The sequence below is a fragment of the Rhagoletis zephyria genome, unplaced genomic scaffold, assembly GCF_001687245.7.
Source record: "Rhagoletis zephyria isolate East Lansing unplaced genomic scaffold, Rhagoletis_zephyria_1.1 Rzeph_scaffold_00315, whole genome shotgun sequence".
Taxonomy (NCBI): Eukaryota; Metazoa; Arthropoda; class Insecta; order Diptera; family Tephritidae; genus Rhagoletis; species Rhagoletis zephyria.
In genome coordinates, this window is record NW_016157399.1 from 40,587 (window position 1) to 61,891 (window position 21,305).

A 21,305-nucleotide genomic window follows, 5' to 3' on the forward strand; every position below is an offset into this window, starting at 1 on the left:
TGGCCGGGCTTCTGCCGGGCACTAGTGGTGACCAGACCGTTGTCTCTTCTCATGGGCACCCTTTTCGCCGGATTTACGCCTCTTCCTCTGGCCATGACTACGAGGCTTCGATCCTCGATTGGACAACGTTTAGCGCATCTTGCTAAATCCGGACCCACACGCAGAAACTTTCCGAGTGTTTCCGCCGACGTCAACTTCATTGACCGGATATGTATAACCTCATCCCGGGCCTAAGGATTCAATGCTTGCCTATGCATCCTCAGCCAACCACGACATTTTCTTGGATACTTCGAAGCGCACTCAATACTTCCACAGCCGCCTCCATTTCCGGCTACCGGCGTATCACCATTGTAACGTGGTTTAGTGGCTCTCTTCCTGCCTGGCTTGCCATGACCACTTCCTTGTTGTGTATTCCTCCTCTTCATTGAGCTGGCGGAATCATCATGCTTTTCCTGTATCGGTGAACCTATCCTATTCCTGACGAAACCACTCCGTCTTCATTACAGCCAATCTCGGCCCTACTAACCGCTTTCGTTTCTGGTTGAGTATTTGGCACTTCCTCTAAGACCAACCGTCTGCTGCAGTACTGGTTGTCGTAGCCAACCCTAAGTAGCACTTTCCTGTCGCGATATGTCAGGATCATTCCCTGGAGGTCGATCTTTATGCCTTGGCCAAGTAGAAAGTCCACGCCGATGAAGACTTCAACCATAATGTCTGCCACTATAAACTTGGTGTACGAGGCCCCGATTATTACCTCGTATGGTACTTCTCCTATCACTTGGGTGTGCTCACCAGGTAGTTGCTTCACATAAAAAGTGGTCAAATCCGGTCGAATAATGGAATGTGACGCTCCAGTATCCACTGGCAGCACTCGCTTTTGCCCATTCACACATCCGCCAACAGTGAGGTTGAATGCTTCCGGCCAATTTGTGAGACGGAGATGATGGGCCCTTCAACTACTGGAGCCAAAACGCGGCCCTTCCTGCTGGCTCATGTTAGTTTAACGACTGACTGAAGTCTGGTTCATCTTCTTCAGCTCTGCGTTTATGTCCTGCCGAGTTGTTGTTCCTGTTGGAACTTACGCTGCATTTGCAGGCGAAGTGGCCAGGCTTACCACCTTTAAAGCATTTGCCAGAGCTATCCTTTTTCTCGCCCAGCAGTTGGATTATCTTCTTCAGCATTTCCTTTGTCTCGCTTTATAGGCTGGTCTACTTAAGAGCGCCGCCGTTTCACGCGTCTGAGGATAAGAGGCCGCTAACGAATCTCTGGATTTTTACCCTTTCAAGGTGTTCACTAGATGCGTCTGCAATTGCTAAGTGAGCCAACCTCTCATTCTCTGGGGCGAATTCCTGTAGAGTCTTGTTGGATTTTTGGCAGCGATTCTCCAGCTCCATCTGGTAAACTTGTCTCCTGTGCTCGCTAACATAACATCTCTCCACGGCACCCATCAACGCATCGTAACTGCTCCTGTCACAGTCAGGAATGGTCTGCAGGATTTCTGCTGCAGGTCTTTTCAACGCAACGAATAGCGCAGCGGATTTATCCTCCAAGCTTAAAGACCTGGAAAGGAATAGTGACGTCGAAGGATGCAGTTTTCACCTTGGCAGCCTTCGTCGAAGTAGCTGGACGATTCAACTGCAAATCGCGGAGGCGTCCTTCCAGCTTACCCACTTTTCCTCGACTTAACCTTGTCTCTCTTCGATCTTATCCAGCTTCTCTTGAATTTCTCCTGCCTTGCTTTAAGTTCCGCGTTGTCTCTGATTAGATTTTCCTGAAGTTGCGTGATCTTTTCCTCCAGCTGCAATGACACCTTCTCCGATGCGTATATCCTGTTCTCCCAGCTGTCTTTGCATCATCTGTTACATGGCTGCCAATAACGTGTTCATGTCCATAGCTGTTGATGAACCAGGAGCCTTTTGCTGTTCTTCAACCATCGTGGACGACTGCTCCATATCCTTCGATGAACAACTAGCATCTACCTTTTCTTTGTCCTTTACGAATGTGTCGTCGGGTTTACCCTTGAAATCGTATTTGTCCACGTGGATGCCTTCTGCTTCCACAGCCTCTCGCAGCCGTGAAAGTAACTCCACTTTTCTTCCGGAGGTTGCTAAGCACTCGAATTTATTTAAAAAATTTAAATACGGGCATATTTTCTGGAACTGATTACATGAAAAAAAATTTAAAACCCCCCCGAATTAATTTCTGCGCTCGCCCCTTCGTTTTGCTTTTTCTTAAAACTTCATACCTTTGACTTAAATTTATTTGAAAAAAATTAGTAAAAGGTCTGAAATTTTAATAAAAAGCATTTGATTAAGTTTCATTCATACGGACCATTATGTATGCAGATTAGGGTGGTCCGAAAACAGTAAAGTCAGAATTGTAATGCTCTACGAAAAGTTGTTTTTTCCCCATATAAATACATGAAAGACTTTGGGCGCTTTGAGCGACCTCTAAATATTTTTTGATTTCAAAATAAAAAATAGGGGTATACTTTTTTTCAGTATAGAACAATCCTAGGGGGTGAGAGCATACAAATTCCGACTTTACTTTTTCACATGCATTTTTTGACCACCCTAGTGTACCTATATCAGGGCTGGGCAAATTGTATGGAAGCTTATTTCGACTATGCGCGTATAGCACAGAAGGATTCTACGTGTAATTCTAATTTGCCGAAGAAACCATGGATCTAAAAATAAATAGGTTTCTTATCGTTCTTCTTGAAAATACCACTGATTATGGTTTTTGACACGCTCAGCACGAATTTATGTCAAATTAAAACGCTAACAGTTGACAGCTGTCAAATGAACTAGATATGCTGTCCACGAATTTTATGTCAAATTGAAACCTTGACAGTTGAAAGCTGTCACCTGGACTACGAATTTTTCTAAAAATAAGACAATCTTTTTCAAAATGCCACTGAAAAGGTTTTTAGACATGCTAATTGCGTGTCAAATTCAAACCTTAAGAGTTTATGACTGTGGAAGGGGCTGTCAATTTTTCTAGAAATAAGGAAAATTTCGCACGAATTAAACGTACTATGTTTTCACATTCAAACTGTTTCATTTTCAGTTGAGTAACACAAAATGTTTGTTTAGCAAAATTTTATTTATTATATACGAGGAAACATATCTTAAATGAACTTATGATCAAATTATGAAATAATAACAGTAACGAGACAATTTTTTTTGTACTCAAAAGATTGGTACAATACAGCAAATCTTCTATTGAAGAATTGCAACAAATTATTTTTCGTGGTTGGGATAAAGAAAAATATTTGGGTATTCACACAATTGGGATACGATTTGCACCAAATTTCAGCAAATACCCACTGCCGTTAAAGTTGTATTTAGGTGGATGTTGTTAAAGAATGACCTATAAAAAACTAACCAAAATTAAATAACAAACAAAAATAATATTTTAGAACTTGTCAAAATTGGGTGGGGGTATAATTTTTTCGACTACTGTACCGCAATGGCACTAATATTTGACTTACAAACAAAATACGGGCAGGAACTTCAAAATTTCAACTCTGTTTGTGTGAAATATTTCATTTTTATTAGTATATTTCTTTGAATGGATGAAAATAAAAAAAATATTTTGTCAGACCTTGACGAGATGGGGTTGAAACACATATAAAAATAATGGTTTGCTAAATAAAAATTTGTAATATATTAAAGCGTACTTAATCAAAAGTTTTTTATTGTATATTCATGAATTCATCTTATTTTTTGACTCCAAAAGTAGTGGTTTCGGTTCATAATTGGACTAGTATTTTCCTGTCTATTTTGAACTAATATGAGAATGGTTTATTTCTGGCCGAAATCTGACAATTGCCATTTCGTAGGACACATGGTACATATGACTATAGGGTTCGTACAAAAATTATGAAAATTCAAAAAACTTTAACATTTGCACCCAAAAATTTTGCATTTTTTATTTAGAATTTTTAGAAAAATTTTGGGTTCGCAATTCTGTAGCTCATTAAATTTTAGTTGGTTAAGGTGCAAATTTCAAGACGCTAGAAAAGCGCATTGATTAAAAATTTGATGGTGTTAGGCATTTTCTCCCATACAAACGAAATTGTCGACCATATTTTATGTGGAAGAAAATGCACAACACCGTCAGCCAAAAAAATTATTAAAAATCCACGCGATTTTCCAGCGTCTTGAAACCACTTTCGAACATTCGCCACAATGTTTATTGGGTAGTTAGTTATGTATGTATGTGGATCTGTATATTTGCGTGCCACTACGCGCATCTGCTCCATTGTTTTTTTATATTTCGATTCCAGGTGATATGGCGATTTAATTTTAGTTACAATACTGCTGCCTTGCCACCTGGCTCAACTGTCTGGCTAAGTGACCTACTAAATCTCCGGTTATTGAAAAGCTTTAATCATTGTCATATTGGCCTGCAATCACTCACCCTTCCAAAATAAATATTCGGCAATAATTTAATGACACGTCAAATAAGTATACATACATAGATGCATTTGTAAACACATTGGTATTTCTATACAAGTATATACGTGTACATATGTATGTACTAGGGCTGTGCGATTATTCGATTACTCGAGCAAGTTGGTTAATCAGTTATTCGGTTAATCAATTACTCGAGTAATCAAGATTTTGATTACTCAAAACGATGATTAATCGAGTTACTTGAAATATGATTACTCAAAAAAATTAATTTTGCTCGTTAAAAGAGTTTGCTTTGGAAAATGCTTATTTTCTTTTTTATATTCTGTATATGAAAAAAATATGTATGTATGTATGTATTTCATTTTAATTTTTGAAAACAGAAACGTTTTTTTCAAAGTATCAAGGAACTTCAACTGCTTTATATGTATGTATGTAAAGAGTACTTTGAAATATTGATTACTCATTTTATTCATAATGTTGATTAATCATAAAGCAAATTACTCAAATATTTTTGTTTTTGGTTAATCAAAATCTTGATTACTCGAGTAACTGAACTTTTGAGTAATCATAATTTCCAATTAATCGAATAATTGAGTTATTTACATTATGATTAATTAAAATTTTGAATAATCAATTAATCGCACAGCCCTAGTATGTACATTCTGTCTCTATTGAAAAGCATTTCAGCAACTTTGCATATCAGCAAACAAGAATAAAGATGGTAGGTACATACATACTACATATGTTCTTACTTACATACACACATGTCCGGTAGTGCGTCCATGCCACGGCCATCACTTCTCAACATCCATTGAACCCATACAATTTGTGGCCAGATTCTGAATAGAAGCGCCATCGGTGCAAGCCTTTTAACTTTTGTCCGTGTGTGCATGTTTTTCGGCCGACTGCATATGTGCATCCCCTATGAATTCGGCACAGAAAATGCATTCAACAAGTGCACTCAAAGCTGTGAAAGCTTTCGCTCCGACCAAAGCCTGGCTCCCTCAAGCTAAGTTCTCTCAATTACAACAGCATCAACAGCGGCCAAGCAAACACCAACAATTTGTGTAAACAACCAACACAGCCATAATCCAAGTTTCATTAGCCTTTGAGCAGTGTTGCCAATTTTTATTTCAAAAAAGCTGCAAATTTCCTGAAAAGCCCTTATTTAGTTTCATTATTTTCGTTAATTGCTTTATTTTTTTTTAGCAAATTTAGTACCTCCTGAAGCGTTTTTTTAAAGAAATTTTTAGTTCTTAAAATTCAATAGAGGGCTGGAATTTCTAGTTATTTATTTGTGGAATTTGTGGAAAGAACCATTTGTTCCGAATGAAACCATTTGTTCCGAATGAAGAAACGCTGCTCCGACAGCCTCCCTTTTAGCTTTAAAACTGGCTTACAAAAAACGGAAAGAGAAATTTTGATTTCGAAAAAATTTTAATTTGTACAACTGTAAGCTTGTCTAGAAAAACTGTAATTCACAGTTACAGCTTTGAATCTGGCAACATTGTCTTTGAGAGAACCTGCGAGTATTTTGCGGTGTCCGCCGCGCAATGGTGTTTTGGCTGCGGAGGCGAACGGTTGTGATTGCCTGCTAGAGAATTTGGTCGCGGACGGTCGGGGTCGTTGCTCATTCGCCGCGTTGGCGAATAAAAGTAATTTAGTGTTCAGTTGTTGATTATATTGGGCATGAGCTGCTTCGAACTCGGCGCGATCCAACAAGTGTTTTCTCTTCATATTTCACAGCTAGAGTGTTTGAATAAGAAAACTAATTAATGCAACAATTTATGGTCGGCGTTAACGGGAACTTCAAAAGCGGAAACTAAAATTGTTTGCATGTGCTTTAATATTGTTTTCCCAACATCATAGGCGATAAGTTCTAATTATAAATAAATTCATATGGCAAGTGTTTGCACTTGAAAGTTCATTAGTGTCGCCGCCAATTAAAACATTATCACAACAAATAAAGTATTACAAATTATTTGGAGAAGATAAAGAAAGTAATAAAGGAAATATTGGCTTAAATATTTGTGAAGTGTGTGTTTATTTCAAGTGAAATTCATTTACTGAATTTAATTGTAAATTAAAAGTGTTCAACAATTGGGTGTTAAATTAAAACTACCTGCTTGGCGTAGGGGTTTCTGTTCTCATGATTATAGAGGCTCTCATCTCAACTGTTTTGATTGTGTGGTAAGTTACTTTTATGAATTACTGGGCTAATTGCTAAAACAATAGGAATTAGAAAATTTCAAATATTTCGTAGTAGTCATATTTTTATGTTTAAATGAAATAATACATAGAAAAGAAAAAATAGAAAAACCGAAAGAGAAAGGGGCAATCAAAAGGCAAAATTTTTTTGTAGACACGAAAACACCATTAGAAACACTTCTAACAGCGGTCGCCCCTCGGCAGGCAAATCTCCCATTATATTTTTGCCTGCAAAAAGCTTCTCACAAAAATCATTTGCCGTTCGCAGGAGGCGTAAAGCTGTAAGTCCCTCCATTTGCGTTATAAAGTCAGGATGTAGTACAGCGCAAATTGGAGAAGCTCGGCCTAACCCTCAACCAAAGTGTAAGCGCCAAATCTTATTATTTGGTGGACAGGTGATAAGTTGGTCAAAACTGATTACGTACCACGTCCACCTTCCATATGATCGTAATTGATCAAAGTGAAAATTAAAGACTTCTCAGAAAATAATAGTGAAATTCATCTAAACGCGCAAATGCCTCGTAACCACGTAAACCTCGTAAATAAACTGATTTTTAAGTTTAAGAGGTTTACGTGATTACGAGGCATTTACGGTGGGCCCTCCTATAGAAAAAAAAAATTTTAAAACCAATTATTACTCAAAAATTTTGTATTATAGCTTAATATTATTGTAACTAATGTAGGTATGTTGTACCTAAATAAGCTCACAAAAGTTGATATGTACATATAAAACTATTCGCCGTTTTAAATAATAACATTTTTACTGACCATATTTAACGTATGATGAATGAAATCCGAACAAACGTATAGTAATACTATGTTCACGTTGAAAAGTTAACTCGAGTTATTGTTTTGAGTTTATGAAAAACTGTTAAGTGTTCTCATTGGAGTGTTAAAGAAACTCAGAGTTTAATTTGATATTTATTTGTTTACTTTTTCTTACTCACATCTAGCCTGTTCCCTTACTCCAGGATTTAGACAGAAAAGGTCTGAAGTAGCCGTGTCGAATACCAACCGTTTAGAAAAAAAAAAAAAAATGTGACTATTGAACTTTTCATGTTGTTGTTTTTTTATATTTATAATATCCCGGAAACTATTTGACCGATCACAAAAGTATTGATGATGATATCTTTTATACGCGACGTATATAGTGCAACCCTTTTTAAAACAAACTTTAAATAAACATATATATTTTTTGTACCATGTGAAAGGCCCTCTAATTACCTTTATTAGTTTTTTAATAGGTTATTTTGTTCAGAAGATATTAATATTTAAAAAAATCAACAATATTAACTTTAACCATTGATATCTTCTTAATTTTTTACTTCCGTCAGATAATTTTGGTAGGGTTGAAATCAGTACAAAAATTTCCATCGAGCCACATTTTTGGCTTTTCATAGCTAGATTGTTGATACTCTGCATTTATACACGAAACGACCTCGCACTATTTCTGATAAAATCCTGCAGTATGGGAGCAGGCTAACCGTCGGCAGATTGGTTGCAGGTTTGAATTATCAAATACCTTGTTTATACCGTTACATAAGGCGCTTTGCCCCAGTTCAAAACGGAAGCATAAACCAGATTTCAATACGCTCAGAAATTCAAAAGTGTATTGACTCGATTTTGTTTTCAAATCGGTGTTTTATTTCTCACATCGGCTAGAAAACAGGTATAAACACGTCACTTATTTGACGCGAAGTGAAAAAAGGCTGGTTTTCTTTATACAGCCCGTTTTAAATTTGAATTGTTATTATAATAAATTTTAATTATTGTTCACTTACATTTCGGTCAACCGCGCAAATTGATTATTAAAGAACATAAAACAGCAAATTTTGTTTAGTTTAAAATACGGTTTCGTAGAGTGCGGTATAAAGACAAATGCATAAACGCTTGAAAGAATTATGTGTTGAGGCAAATCGGCTTTTTGTTAATGCGGTTCTTGCGTAGGTATAAACAAGGTAAAAGACACAAATCAAATGCGGTAAAAAAAAGTTGCATTCGCATAAACTCCCAATAAAAGTGGTGTTTAAGGCGAGCTAAAGGAAAATTATTTGTATGACAGACGACGGGTTAATAAGTATGTTAACCGTTTAACTCCAAAATGGCCCATAAACTCGAGTTAATGGTTCCACGTGAACATAGTATATAATAGTCAGAGATCGAAAATAACCGTCACGAAGTGTCTCGTATGGTGTTTACCACGATCCAGAAAATAAAGGTCGCGCCATTCGCGGACCGCTAACCCTCTCTTCGTCGATTTGACAGCATCCACCTAATCGCTGACGTCATAAAATACTTTTGTTTACGTTCCCTGTTGCCAACTTCATGCTTTTCGCACCAAATTTAGTGGATATTCAAAACGCGAAAATTTTTGAGTTTGGTGCTTGGCGCGTTTTTGGTGCTTTTGTTTTTAATTTGAAGATACCAAATTAGAAAATCTTAAAAAAATGGAAGCAAAATTCATAGCAATCGTAAGTATGGTAAGCAACTTTACAAAAATTTAAACAAAATCAAGGCACAGTGACAATCATAAGCGACAACAAAATATGTGACAGCACCTTCAATCATGCCATAAGAAATCAACCGTCGTGCAATAAACATTGATTTTTATTAATTTGAATCGGCATCCTTACAATAAAATTATGTATGCATATAAAGTCTATAAAATACACCAATAAAAAATTTGGCATACTGCCTTTTGTCCGATGCTTCCTCTTTTTCTTGTCGAGTTCGTCTTGCTCTCTCATTCTGGTATTTTTTGACGTCACGGCCAGTTGCTCTCAGCTCGATTGGCGCAATCTTGTATTCTATCATTCTTGGGTGTTTACCACTGAACTGATACAAACAGTCATCTCTCAAGCAAAGAGTGTTTCTCACCGTGGCAAATCACTCTGCGCGATCTTTTTGTGTTTTCCGCTGTGGGTTATTTATCAACTGCTAAAATTTCCCTTGGGCAAAACACTTTGGCAGGGACTTTTATTTTTAAGTGTCTTAATTAATGATAAAGAAAAAGTTACAGGCAAAGGTAAAAATAAAAACAAAAACAAAGATGCGTAAAGATAAATGCAAAAATTAAGATCAAGATGAATTTAACAAGTAAGAAAGTCTAAGTTCGGGCGGAGCCGAACATTAAATACCAGGCGCAAATACCGCTACATGGCAAGCCGGGGTGTATCAATTTTGAGTAAATTAGCGTCCTTAACTTTGGAACTATGTAGTTTCAAGCATTTCTGAAATTTACCGTTATATGAAAAGCGGCCGTAATTTTAGTCCGATTTCAATAATTTTCAACATTTCGCATTCATGTGGCAAGCACAATAACCATACCGAGTTTGGTACAAATTAGTAGAACGGTTACCGAGATACATATCTATATGTGATCATAAGTGCGCGGCGCCACGCCCATTTTCCAAAATTTTAACATAAACGTATTTCTTGGTAAAGAATTGTTGCAAGCATCAATTTTGAATAAATTATATTTAATGATTTATCGAAGATTTCATATTTCTCTCAATTACCGTTATATGGGGTGTGGGCGTGATTATTGTCCGATTTTAAAAATTTTCGGTTATTTCGTATGCTGTAGCAAGGCTAACCCCTGTGCCAAGTTTGGAAGAAATTGGTGCAGTGGTTACCAAGATATACACATGTGGGCGTGGCTACGCACATTTTCCAAAAATTTATAATATTCTTATTTCTCGTCTAAAAATTATTGTAAATATTAATTTTGAGTGAATTATCTTCAGTGTTTACTAAAATATCGCAGTTTTCGTATTTCTGAAAATTACCGTTATATGGGAGGTAGGAGTGGTTATTGTCCGATATTGCCCATTTTCAATACCATCCGTCCTACGCCCGAAAGAAATGCACGTACCAAGTTTCGTTAAGATATCTCGAGTTATCGTGTGGACAGACGGACGGACAGACAGTCACCGCTTAATCGATTTATCTTTTCATTCTGATCATTTATGTATACATTTGTCTATATCTATCTTGATTCATTTTGCCTGTTACAAACAACCGTTATGTGAACAAAGTTATAATACCGTTGTGCAGAAGTGCGGTCGGGTATAATAATTTTACTAATATAAGGGCAAAGGTGAGGGGAATGTAGAAAATGATGAACATAAAGATGATAAAGATTAATATTAAGAAAAAGATGAGGATGAGTAAAGTGAAGATAAAGGAAGAAATATTAAAATAAAGGTAATTATAAAGAAAATGATATAGTCACAGAGACTCAACCTGGGAACTAGAAATGTTTGATATTTAAGAAAGAATCGATGATGATTCATGATGAATCGATTTAATTCATTTCCATAGTCCAAAAATCCCGAAGAAGTCTGGAAAATCACGGATTAGTCCCGAAAATCCCAAAGTAGTCTCGAAAATCCCGAAATAGTCCAAAAATCCCGAAACAGTCCCGAGGATTCCGAAAATCCTCAAGAAGTCTCGAAAATCCCGAATCAGTCCCAAAAATCACGAAGATTTTCGAAGAACTGGAAGTTGGAAGATACTTGAATATCTTATTTGCTTTGCATCACAAAAGTATTATTTTCAAATCAAATAAAAAAATTTTATTTCTTATTTGGTTGACAAATCAAATCACAAATAAAGTTTATTTTTTATTTGGTCAACAAACCAAATCACAAATTCAAATATATTTCTTAATTGATAGCGGATTTTAAATCAATAAGGATTTAAAATCACGCAGCCCTTCCACCGCATGACCATGACGTTGACGTTGCTTATATCTCGCTCTCTCTCTCTCTCTCTCTCAATCAACAGCAAATTTGATATGTTTCTACGCACTTCTACGGTACCCTGCGTACACGTTCGTGGGTAACCGCGCTCTAACACTTATTTTTCCGTGCGGGTCCGTGTCCAACAGCAACGGAAAAAGATATGCAAATAACCGTTTCCCACTGAGAGGAGCACACATCTTCAAAAAATAAACCACTTGTTTCGTTTTGTGGGTTATTTTTTCTATTAAATAGGGACGGTTATTTTGGGACACTTTCAAAGTGTTGAGGGATATTTTCGACCTCTGATGATAATGAAAATAAAATATGCAATTTGTTTCATTTAAAGTAAATTTATTTTTGTATTTAGATATACAAGGGGCAGAAACTGCTAAATCGCCTTTAAAAAATACCGGTTCACTTACCCCACGCTCACTGATTGTAAGCCACAACAAAACTTTTCCGGGGAACTTAGTTTTTTGAATATATTTCACTTCGTCGGATGCTTTGCGTTATTCCGACTCGAAGTAATGCTTTGGCTGCCATTCGTTGCGCTCCACTTTCAAGTAGCTCTAATCATCAATAAAACATTTATAAGTCGAAGATGAGGCAAAGTATTTTTGGGAAAGTAAACGCAACCTAGATTTAATGGTGATTTCATTTATACCAAAAAATTTTGCCTTTTGATTGCCCCTTTCTCGATTCTACATTAAAGGCAAAGGGTGAGAAAATTATGTGTTCGTTTCTTAAAATGTCACACTCTTGTAAAGCAAGAAGGCACATTCACCGCCCTGTGAAGCTTTGTCAGGGGAGATGGTTGCCCTGAAAATTAGATGGTTGTTTAAAACGACAATATCATGAAATGCGTGAGCTAGACAAGGACAAGAAGGCAAAAACATGCCTTTTTGCAGGATTGAGTGAAACATCAAACACATGTTGCACCATTTTTTGGAAGAGACCAAATCCCCATAACTATTTTTGCCTGCTTTTCTTTAGTGTCCGGTTTCGATTTTCTCCTTTTAATTTGAATGTTCATAGAATCCAAATATTTTTTTTTATAGTATTCTTATCAACTTTGTATTTTCGTTCCAACTGATGGTCTGATTTTGCTTTTCGCCCCACTGTAATATGCTTTCAACTTTTCACGTGCTTTGCTATCTTGTAAATAAATTTTTTTTGCCGGAACCTTTTTTTCGTACTATGCTTTTCTTATCTCTAAAAAGTTGAATAGTTTTATACATATATAGAAATTTTTAAATCCGATGTTTTTAAATTAATGAAAAATTGCAACTGCTGAAATGAGGATTATTTTCACAAAATTTCCAAATTAATTCATGGCGCTGCAACTTGTTCAAGGACATTTTGACGACTAAAAGCTCAGTTAGTCTAGACTTAACTTAATTTAACTTACCGTAAGAAATTAACAGCGCACGGCAGTGCACGCGAGTGGGGAAAGCAGCCACAGTAGCATGCTGAAATGACTCGAGATTTGGAAGTTTTTATCCAGATGCCCAATCGACATGTTTGAGGTATCGTTGGAGAGGTCTTGCAGAGTGTGTCCAGAAAATGTATTCAAGCTTCATAAACGATTAACCGGATTAGGCTAAAGGGTTGCGAAACAAAAAACGTTTTTTTTTTGCTTTTGCCGGTTTAAGGGGGCATGTGGGTACACCCAACATATTTAGTGTTATTTTATAGGATAATACCTGTCAACCGATACCTTATATATTGAGTTCCGGCTGTTAGTTGGAAAGATATAGAGCTAAATGTGTTTGGTTCGTGTCTCCACTACGAGATGCTTTGGTATGTATGTGGAGTCTGTACGTACCTTCATTTATTTATTTTTTTTTTCAAACTTTCAGGAATTAAAGTACAAAAAAAACTAAGAAGGTTTTGTTCCGGGATTTTTAGCCTTTGTTGGCGTGGCTGGTGCCTGAAATTGAAGAAGGGCAATTTTTTTAAATACCACTGAGTTCGCACTAGTCATTCCATACCATTGAAGTGGATATCAGTATAAGGGTCCTAAAATAAGCTATCTAGCGCTTAGAGCTGTCAAACTGTCGATAGTCAAGTCCATCGATGTTTTACGATAGTCTTAAGGGTGACTATTGATACTATCGATAGTATCGACCCATTTCAACTGCTATGACGCCAATGTAACCTCTGCTATTTCCACGCTTAAAATAAAAAATGACGCTTTTAGAAATAATGCCATGAACCACTAAACAGATCATCCCGCACGGTAACCGCGTATTTGTAATTGCATTTGAAAAAAAAAATAATAGTTGATATCGCCATTTTCTAATCGGTGGTTTTATTCACACACATTGTTTCATTCCGTTTCATTCATATGACGCCGAAAAAAATAACGCACTGCAAAAAAAAAAAAAATTTTTCTCGCACATCGTCCTGGGTGATCTTTATTCGTTCGTTCATGAAATAATGCTGCCAAGTTTTGTTCTCTTTGAGCCAGGAAAGATAATACGCTATTAATGAAACGATAGTGGCGATAGTTATTTCAAGTGATCAGACTATCGATACTATCCTTATGAGCCAAACTTTTAGCTTTATCGTGCTTCAACTAATATATATTGATCATCACTTTCTGTACTAAAAATCTTGTTCTGTTATTAATATAAGCTGAATTAAGGAAACGATAGAATTTTTAAATTAAAATTAGTCCAATTTAGCGACGGCAGTAGGACCATGGGTACTGTGACACTCAGATGGCGCTGTGGTCAAATCAGTTCACTGCTCTATTGCGCTGAGTTAGTGCGCTGACACCACAGGTGGCGCCGTCGTTATTAAGGTAGCGCCATAAAAATTGCACTATTACTTCTTTCGGAAGTACAGTACTTCTTTTGTCGCTCTTGTACTTCGTACTTCGAAGTACAGTCAAATGTACTTCTTTGCGAGATTTTGTACTTCAAGAGAGAGATTTTGTAAACAGTCTCTTTGTTTTTGCTCAAACGCTTTTGCGATTCCTTGTGACTGTCTTTCAAGAGCTCAATATGCTTATTGCAAGAAAAGGTTGGTGAATGCCGACCTACACACATTGGTAAAGTGGTCAAAGGAAGCCTTCACTAATGAAGATTGTGCAGTAGGGGCCTTCTTCGATATCGAGGGGGTCTTCAATAATGTCGCTCCAGAAGCAATAGTTAAGTATATTCATAATATTGGGGTTGAAAACAACCTAAAATGGCTTATCTCCAGCTTACTTCGTGACAGAACTGTCAGGGCGGACTGAGGAGCGTCTGTACTCAGTGCAGATTCAATAGGAGCACTCCACAAGGTAGTGTTCTCTCTCCCCTGCTCTGGATTGCGGTTGCAAACAACCTTCTAGATGAACTGGAAAAAGTGGGCTGTCGGGTGTATGTAGATGATGTGGAACTTTTGGTTAAGGGACGATTTCTATACACCCTTTTTGATTTGGCTCAGGGTTACCTGAACCAGGTAACTAGGTAGGCGATCAACGCCAGCTGTCGTGGAAGTCTAGCATTGAGGAACGGGTAGGAAAGGTGTCGGTTACCTTGTACTGCTGTAGGGGAGCTATCGGTAAAAGATGGGGTATCTCGCCGAAATTAATTCATTAGCTCTAGGAAACCAGATTTAAGCCCATATTGTTTCAAGGCGCCCTTGTCTCGTGGAAGCCACTAGAGAAGGCTACACATGTAAAACAGGAATTAGCGGTACAGTTGGAACCACACCTACACTGCTGCTTAACATACATATGTTGAACGCGGCGCCTACGGATATTGCAGACAGAATTGTCGTAGCACGAACTGCAGTTAGGCTATGGGAAACCGTGTCCTTTTGTGACATAAAAAAGGAAAAGGAGACATTTCCCTGCTGCAGAAAATGTGTTTATAGGGTACTTTAAAACACGTTACCTCTCAATGGCTAGTGATGGGGGTTCTGACAAGCCGTTGTGCGATTGATAATGATGCGGGGAGACTAGGAATTGCAACTGATCCTTTTGTATCAGCTGTTACGAGGAAGATGAAGTGGAATCATCTCCACACTTTCTTTTAGACTGTCCAACCTCCGCGAGACTAAGATGGAAGCATTTGGCTCACACTTCTGAACAAACACTGAGCTCACAGGGATCGAAATTAGCCGCATTCGAAATTTCGTAATCGGCTCGCGGCGTTAACTTAACCCAACCTTAGCTGTACTTCTTTGAGCTATGAAATAGTTGGTCACATTAACTATTACCCACGGCTACTGCGTATTAAAACTTTATTCGTACAATAAAAGCAATTCGCCACTTAAAAACCAAGTTAATAACGTTCCCATCAACCGACGAGAGCCAACGAGCTACAATGGAACACTTCGAATCCAGTCGTGCTCTGCCTTCTCCATTTGTGTTAGGGTGCGTCGATGGAATGCATAATATGCATTGCATATTCGCATTCAGCAGCCTAAAACTGATAGCATAAGCTATCACAATAGGAAAGGAACTTATTCAGTTGTTGTACTGGTAAGTATTTTCTTCATTAAGGATTTATATACACATATATTATTTATTTATATTGTAGGCGGATAGCAAAATAAGGGTTTGCTGATGTGTTCGCTGGATATTTCGGGCAATTTCATGATGCATCCGTATGGTATTACAGCCCAATACGCAAAGCAATGGTAAACAAAACGTTTAAAACTCCCCAAAAATACCATTTATTGGAAGATGGTGCTTATCCTTTGGAGGTCTTTCTATTGGTACCATATGAGCATAATGGGCACCTCACATAAGAACAAAAAAGATTCAATTATGTCACAAGTTCGACAAGAGCCTACATAGAACAGGCCTTCGGCATTTAAAAAAAAAAGTTCCGTATTCTAAATTATCTTGAAATACAGAGCTTGGCCTTGGCAAAGCACATAATAATGGCTTTTATGGTGCTAATTTACCATAGACCGAATAAGCCATAATAGGGTCACATAACCTGATGAATCCACAAACTTTGTAGCCGTAAGAAAAATATCCAACCTAACTACCCTACTTTCCGCTTAATATTAATGTACTAATGAATGTTTGTTTATACAGTGACGCAGACAAGTGCTCACATGCTGATTTTCTTTAAATGTTCAAAATTTTTTCAAGTTAAAATTTTTTTGCATATCGCTAGCTTAGAAAGAAAAGTTGCTAAGTCCCATTTTAAAAATTTTACAGGAGAGGAAAAAATCTTCCTATAGCCATTTTCTTTAACTATTTCGCAAGACTTTGAATCAAACATTTTGCGCGTTTAAAGCACAGCAAAACTCCATAAGACTCAGAAGGATTCGATATTTATTAATAGATGTCGTATTATTTTCGCCTTATCGGATTTGTAGTGCTTCTCTGGACTTAGCAAATTTTCCTTTTATTGCTTATGAAGAGGAAAAAATAAAACAAGTACCTTTATAATTTTCGAAACGATGCGTATTCAGTTTCTCTAGCCTCCTATATCAAAATATGAGTTTTCATAAAAAGTGGACTTAGCAACTTTTCACTCTAAGCTAGCGATATTCTTTTATAAAAATAACCAAAACCATATATATCAAAAACTGAAACTTGATACAAAAATTTATAAGAAATTAACAAAATTTCATAATTTCGAAATATTTCTTGAATTTTTCTAAATATGGATAAATTTGATTTATATGGTTTTGGCTTATGCATGGAAAACAAATTTTTTAGAAAAATAACAACAAATATTTAATTTGAAAGGCATTGTGAATATTTAAAAAGAGATCAACATGTGAACACTTACTTGAGTCACCGTATGTAGTCATATTTTTGGTAAAAGTGGGTTATAAACTAATCTGTTTCTTAAAAATACTTGTATTTGCACTATACATGTGTATGTATATATGTAAAGAATTGTTATAGCCGTCGATTAACACCAGCACACAAAAAAAGTGTGCTTTTAATCAAACCAACCCACCGACATTTACTTCGACCCAGTAAATCCGAACTTGAGGCCCATTTGACTCGTACACCTCCTAAATTTCGAATAAATTACGAAAAACCGAAAAAATTCACTCGAAATTTAGGAGGTGTACGAGTCAAATGGACCTCACATTTAGATTTAGTGGTTAGTTTCTAAGTGAAGTTGGTTTTTTGGGTAACTATATACACGCGCTGCTCGTTTGCCAAATGTACAATTTTCAAGACAAGTCAAGTCTAGGTCTTGCATAACTGAGCTTTTAACCGATTTCAATTATTAATTTTTCATAGGAAAGATGTTACTTGCAGGTGGTCCCATACTAATTTGTTTTAAATCCGATCTTTGGATCATCGAAATTAACGATAATCCTAAATTTGTATATAAGAATTGATGTCGGTTTTGTTTTTGGCTTAAAAATTACTTGTTATTTATTCATATTTTTTTACTGAAAGGAATCTGGTTATATTCATCAATTGATATTTTTTTTACTGCAGGGTATGTCCCTGCGGACGCACCAATTTGTAACTACGATAAAATGATATATGTATGTACTTATATATACGGAAAAATCCCAGTATCCTGCCAGGTAGGGCAGATTACACTGGTTTACAGCAAAAATGTTCTATGGATGTCACTATCGATTTCCTATGTAAAATTTCTCGGTGATTCCGGAAGTCGAGATAATTTTTTTTCTATGGATAACTTTCCGAGGTATTTGCAATTTAACGTTATTCAACTTAAAAGAATAGTGGATGTCTAACGAACCAATTGAATAATTGTAATACGAAATACGAGATACGGGAAATGCAAGCAACTAAAATTCTCCATAAACCGATGTATATACGGCATATACTTTTCAATAGCCCTGATAGTTTCTGAGAAATTAATTAATCATTTCTGACACCTCTTGTTTTCGATGCAAATGAGTAACACTTTTCTGCTCATATTTCATACATAAAATCCTTGCGCATTTTCATTTAACCAATCATTACTTTCTTATTTATCCATCGATTTTCTTCGTTGGTAGCTTAATTTTTTTTTCTTAAGGAACAGGCTTTAACACAAGTGCAAAAAATTTACACAGAAAGTGTTATCTTTTTAATTTTTTCCCTGTTAAAGTTTGAATGTTTTGAATTTGCATCCATAAAAAAAAAAATAAATTGGAATGATTAATTAATTTCTCAGAAAGGGCTATCGAAAAGTGATGTATGTATATACGGTTTATGGAGAATTTTATTTGGTCTCATTTGCTGTATCTACGATTATTTAATTGGTTCGTAAGCCATACCTTATTAAGTTGAACTACTCCTTTTTTTTAAGCTGAATAACGTTGAATTGCTAATATCTCCAAAACGCATCCATACAAAACAAAATAAATCGATTTTCGGAATCAGAGAGCGATTCTACATCCAAATCGGATAGTGCCGTCTGGAGAACAGAATCAAAATTAAAATTTGTGATCAAGTGTTATTAATACTCTCCACCTCACATATCACCTGCTGAGCACAACAACTCCCATGATTATTCCCCATGACTAACGCACAGCGATGGCCGTCTTCGCATGAATGACTTTGATGTGTATAAAGTTAGCGAAACAACGTGAAGAAAAAAATGTCGCATTCCCATGAATTTGCCGTTTTTTTACCATTAATTAGTTCAGCAAAAAATAATTTTGTCGTTCTTGTATTTTTTTAGATAAATATAAGGTGTTTTGCGATTTTTATATAAGCGAAGCACGCTCGAACTCAAAGATAAAAGACTAGGTTTTACATCCGAATTTGCAGTTTTTTTGCCGCTCCAAGATGAGCTAGTTTACCTTTGAAAAATTTATTTTTTTTTATATAAAAAAAATGTTATTTTTGGCAATTTTTTTCAATGTTCAATAATTTTTAGAATAAAAATTGCTTTATATATCACTTTGAAAATTAAATAAACAACAATCACCATGGTTAAAATTCTAAAAATTAAGAAGCATTTTTACCAACTTCAGCAAAGAGTTCAAGATTCATAGAAAGCTGCTATATAATTTTTATCACCTTTTCGCCATCTGCATAATCTTCGCCCCAAGTAACAATTACCTATTACTTGAGTAAATAATAACTGGATCAATTATTAGCCTCTTTGAATAGAAAATAATGCCTTTTTTCTAATTAAAAAAATAATGAAAAAATCAAAAAACCATTTTTAAACGAGCCACACAAAAAAATTAAGAAACAAAAATATGTATTGCTTTTATTTTTTTTATTTTATTATTAAACCGCTTTCCAAGTCGCTAAAATTATTTTAAAAATAAGGAAAAATCTATCGATTTTATTATTTTTAACCAATTTTTAAGCCGCTTTCCAAGTACTTAAAATTGTTTTAAAATTTAGTTAAAAAAAATTAAATGACAAAATCAAAAATGGTTTTAATTCTGAAAACAAGGCAAACTGCAAATTTTGCATTTAAAGAATTAATTGTTTTTATTATTTTTAACTAATTTTTAATCCGCTTTCCAAGTCCCTAAAATTATTTTAAAAATAAGGTAGTTTAAACAAAAAATATTTAACGACAAAATCAAAAACAGTTTTAATGCACAAAACAAGCCAAACAGCAAATTATGCAACAAAAATTTATTGTTTTTATTATTTTTAACCAATTTTCTTTCTTAGTCCTAAATTTTTTAAAAGTTTTTTAAAAAATAAGGCTGTTCAAAGAAAAAAAATATTAAACGACTCGGAGCGATTCTTAAAAGTGTATTTAAATTTTTATTTTTGTTTTAATTACAAACACTGTTTTTTTGTACTTTATGCTCTTTCACATAATTTCAAGTAAATTAAATTTTTTAGAAATAAATTTTAATTAAAAAGGTAACAACAACTATAATTCCAATAAAAAAATAACAATTAAAAAATATATATATAAAAAAAGTTTGCTCACAGTGGGATTCGAACCAACGATCTCGAAAAAGCCCTTTGCTAAGTTGAGAGAGAACCCGGTATTTACATAATAATTTCAAGTGAATTTAATATAATACCAGAGCGCACTTGTGCACAAGGGTATTATAACTTTGTTCACATAACGGTTGTTTGTAACAGGCAAAACGAATCAAGATAGATATAGGCAAATGTATACGTAAATGATCAGAATGAAAAGAGAAATCGGTTAAGCGGTGACTGTCTGTCCGTCCGTCTGTGCATACGATAACTCGAGTGAAAATTGAGATATCTTAACGAAGCTCGGTACGTCTACTTCTTTCGGGCGTAGGCCAATAGTAGCCTACCTCCCATATAACGGTAGTTTTCAGAAATACGAAAACTGCGATATTTTAGTAACTACTTTTTAGACGAAAATTAAGAATATTATACATTTTTGGAAAATGGGCGTACCGCCCAACCAATTTCTCCCAAACTTGGTATAGTTGTTAGCCTTGGTACAACATACCAAATGGTTGAAAATTTTTTAAATCGGACAATAACCACGCCTACATCCTATATAACGGTAATTTAAAGAAATGCGAAATCTTCGATAAATCAGTAAATACTACAGCTAATTTATTCAAAATTGATGCTTGCAACAATTCTTTACCAAGAAATACATTTAAGATAAAATTTTGGAAAATGGGATTAGCGATGCCTACATATGATCATATATATATATATATATATATCTGGGTAACCGTTCTACCAATTTGTACCAAATTCGGTATGGTTATTGTTCTTGCCGCATCGCAAAGCGTTGAAAATTATTGAAATCGGACTAAAATTACGGCCACTTTTCACATAACCGTAAATTTCAGAAATGCTTGAAACTTCGATATTTAGAAATTTAAGGACGCTAATTTACTCAAAATTAATACTAACAACATTCCCTTGAAAATAAGTAACATTGTTTGGACTTTTGGGAAATGGGCGTGATACCGCCCCCATATGATTATATAAGTTTATCTCATTATGTCTAACTGAACGTTCTATCGAAGATGTTTAAAATAGGGGTAAAACCACCCCGGCTTACAATGTAGCGGTAGC

General features: G+C 35.6%; 1 protein-coding gene across 1 annotated transcript in view; it reads left to right on the forward strand.

The window, feature by feature from the left end:
* Positions 1–5,989: 5,989 nt before the first annotated feature.
* The window catches only part of LOC108358934 (uncharacterized), a 267,395-nt gene continuing 252,079 nt past the window's right edge, over positions 5,990–21,305 (forward strand). Inside the window, exon 1 of the mRNA XM_017610464.1 lies at positions 5,990–6,611. The gene's annotated coding sequence lies outside the window, so the exon portion shown is untranslated. The remainder of the gene's footprint in view (positions 6,612–21,305) is intronic.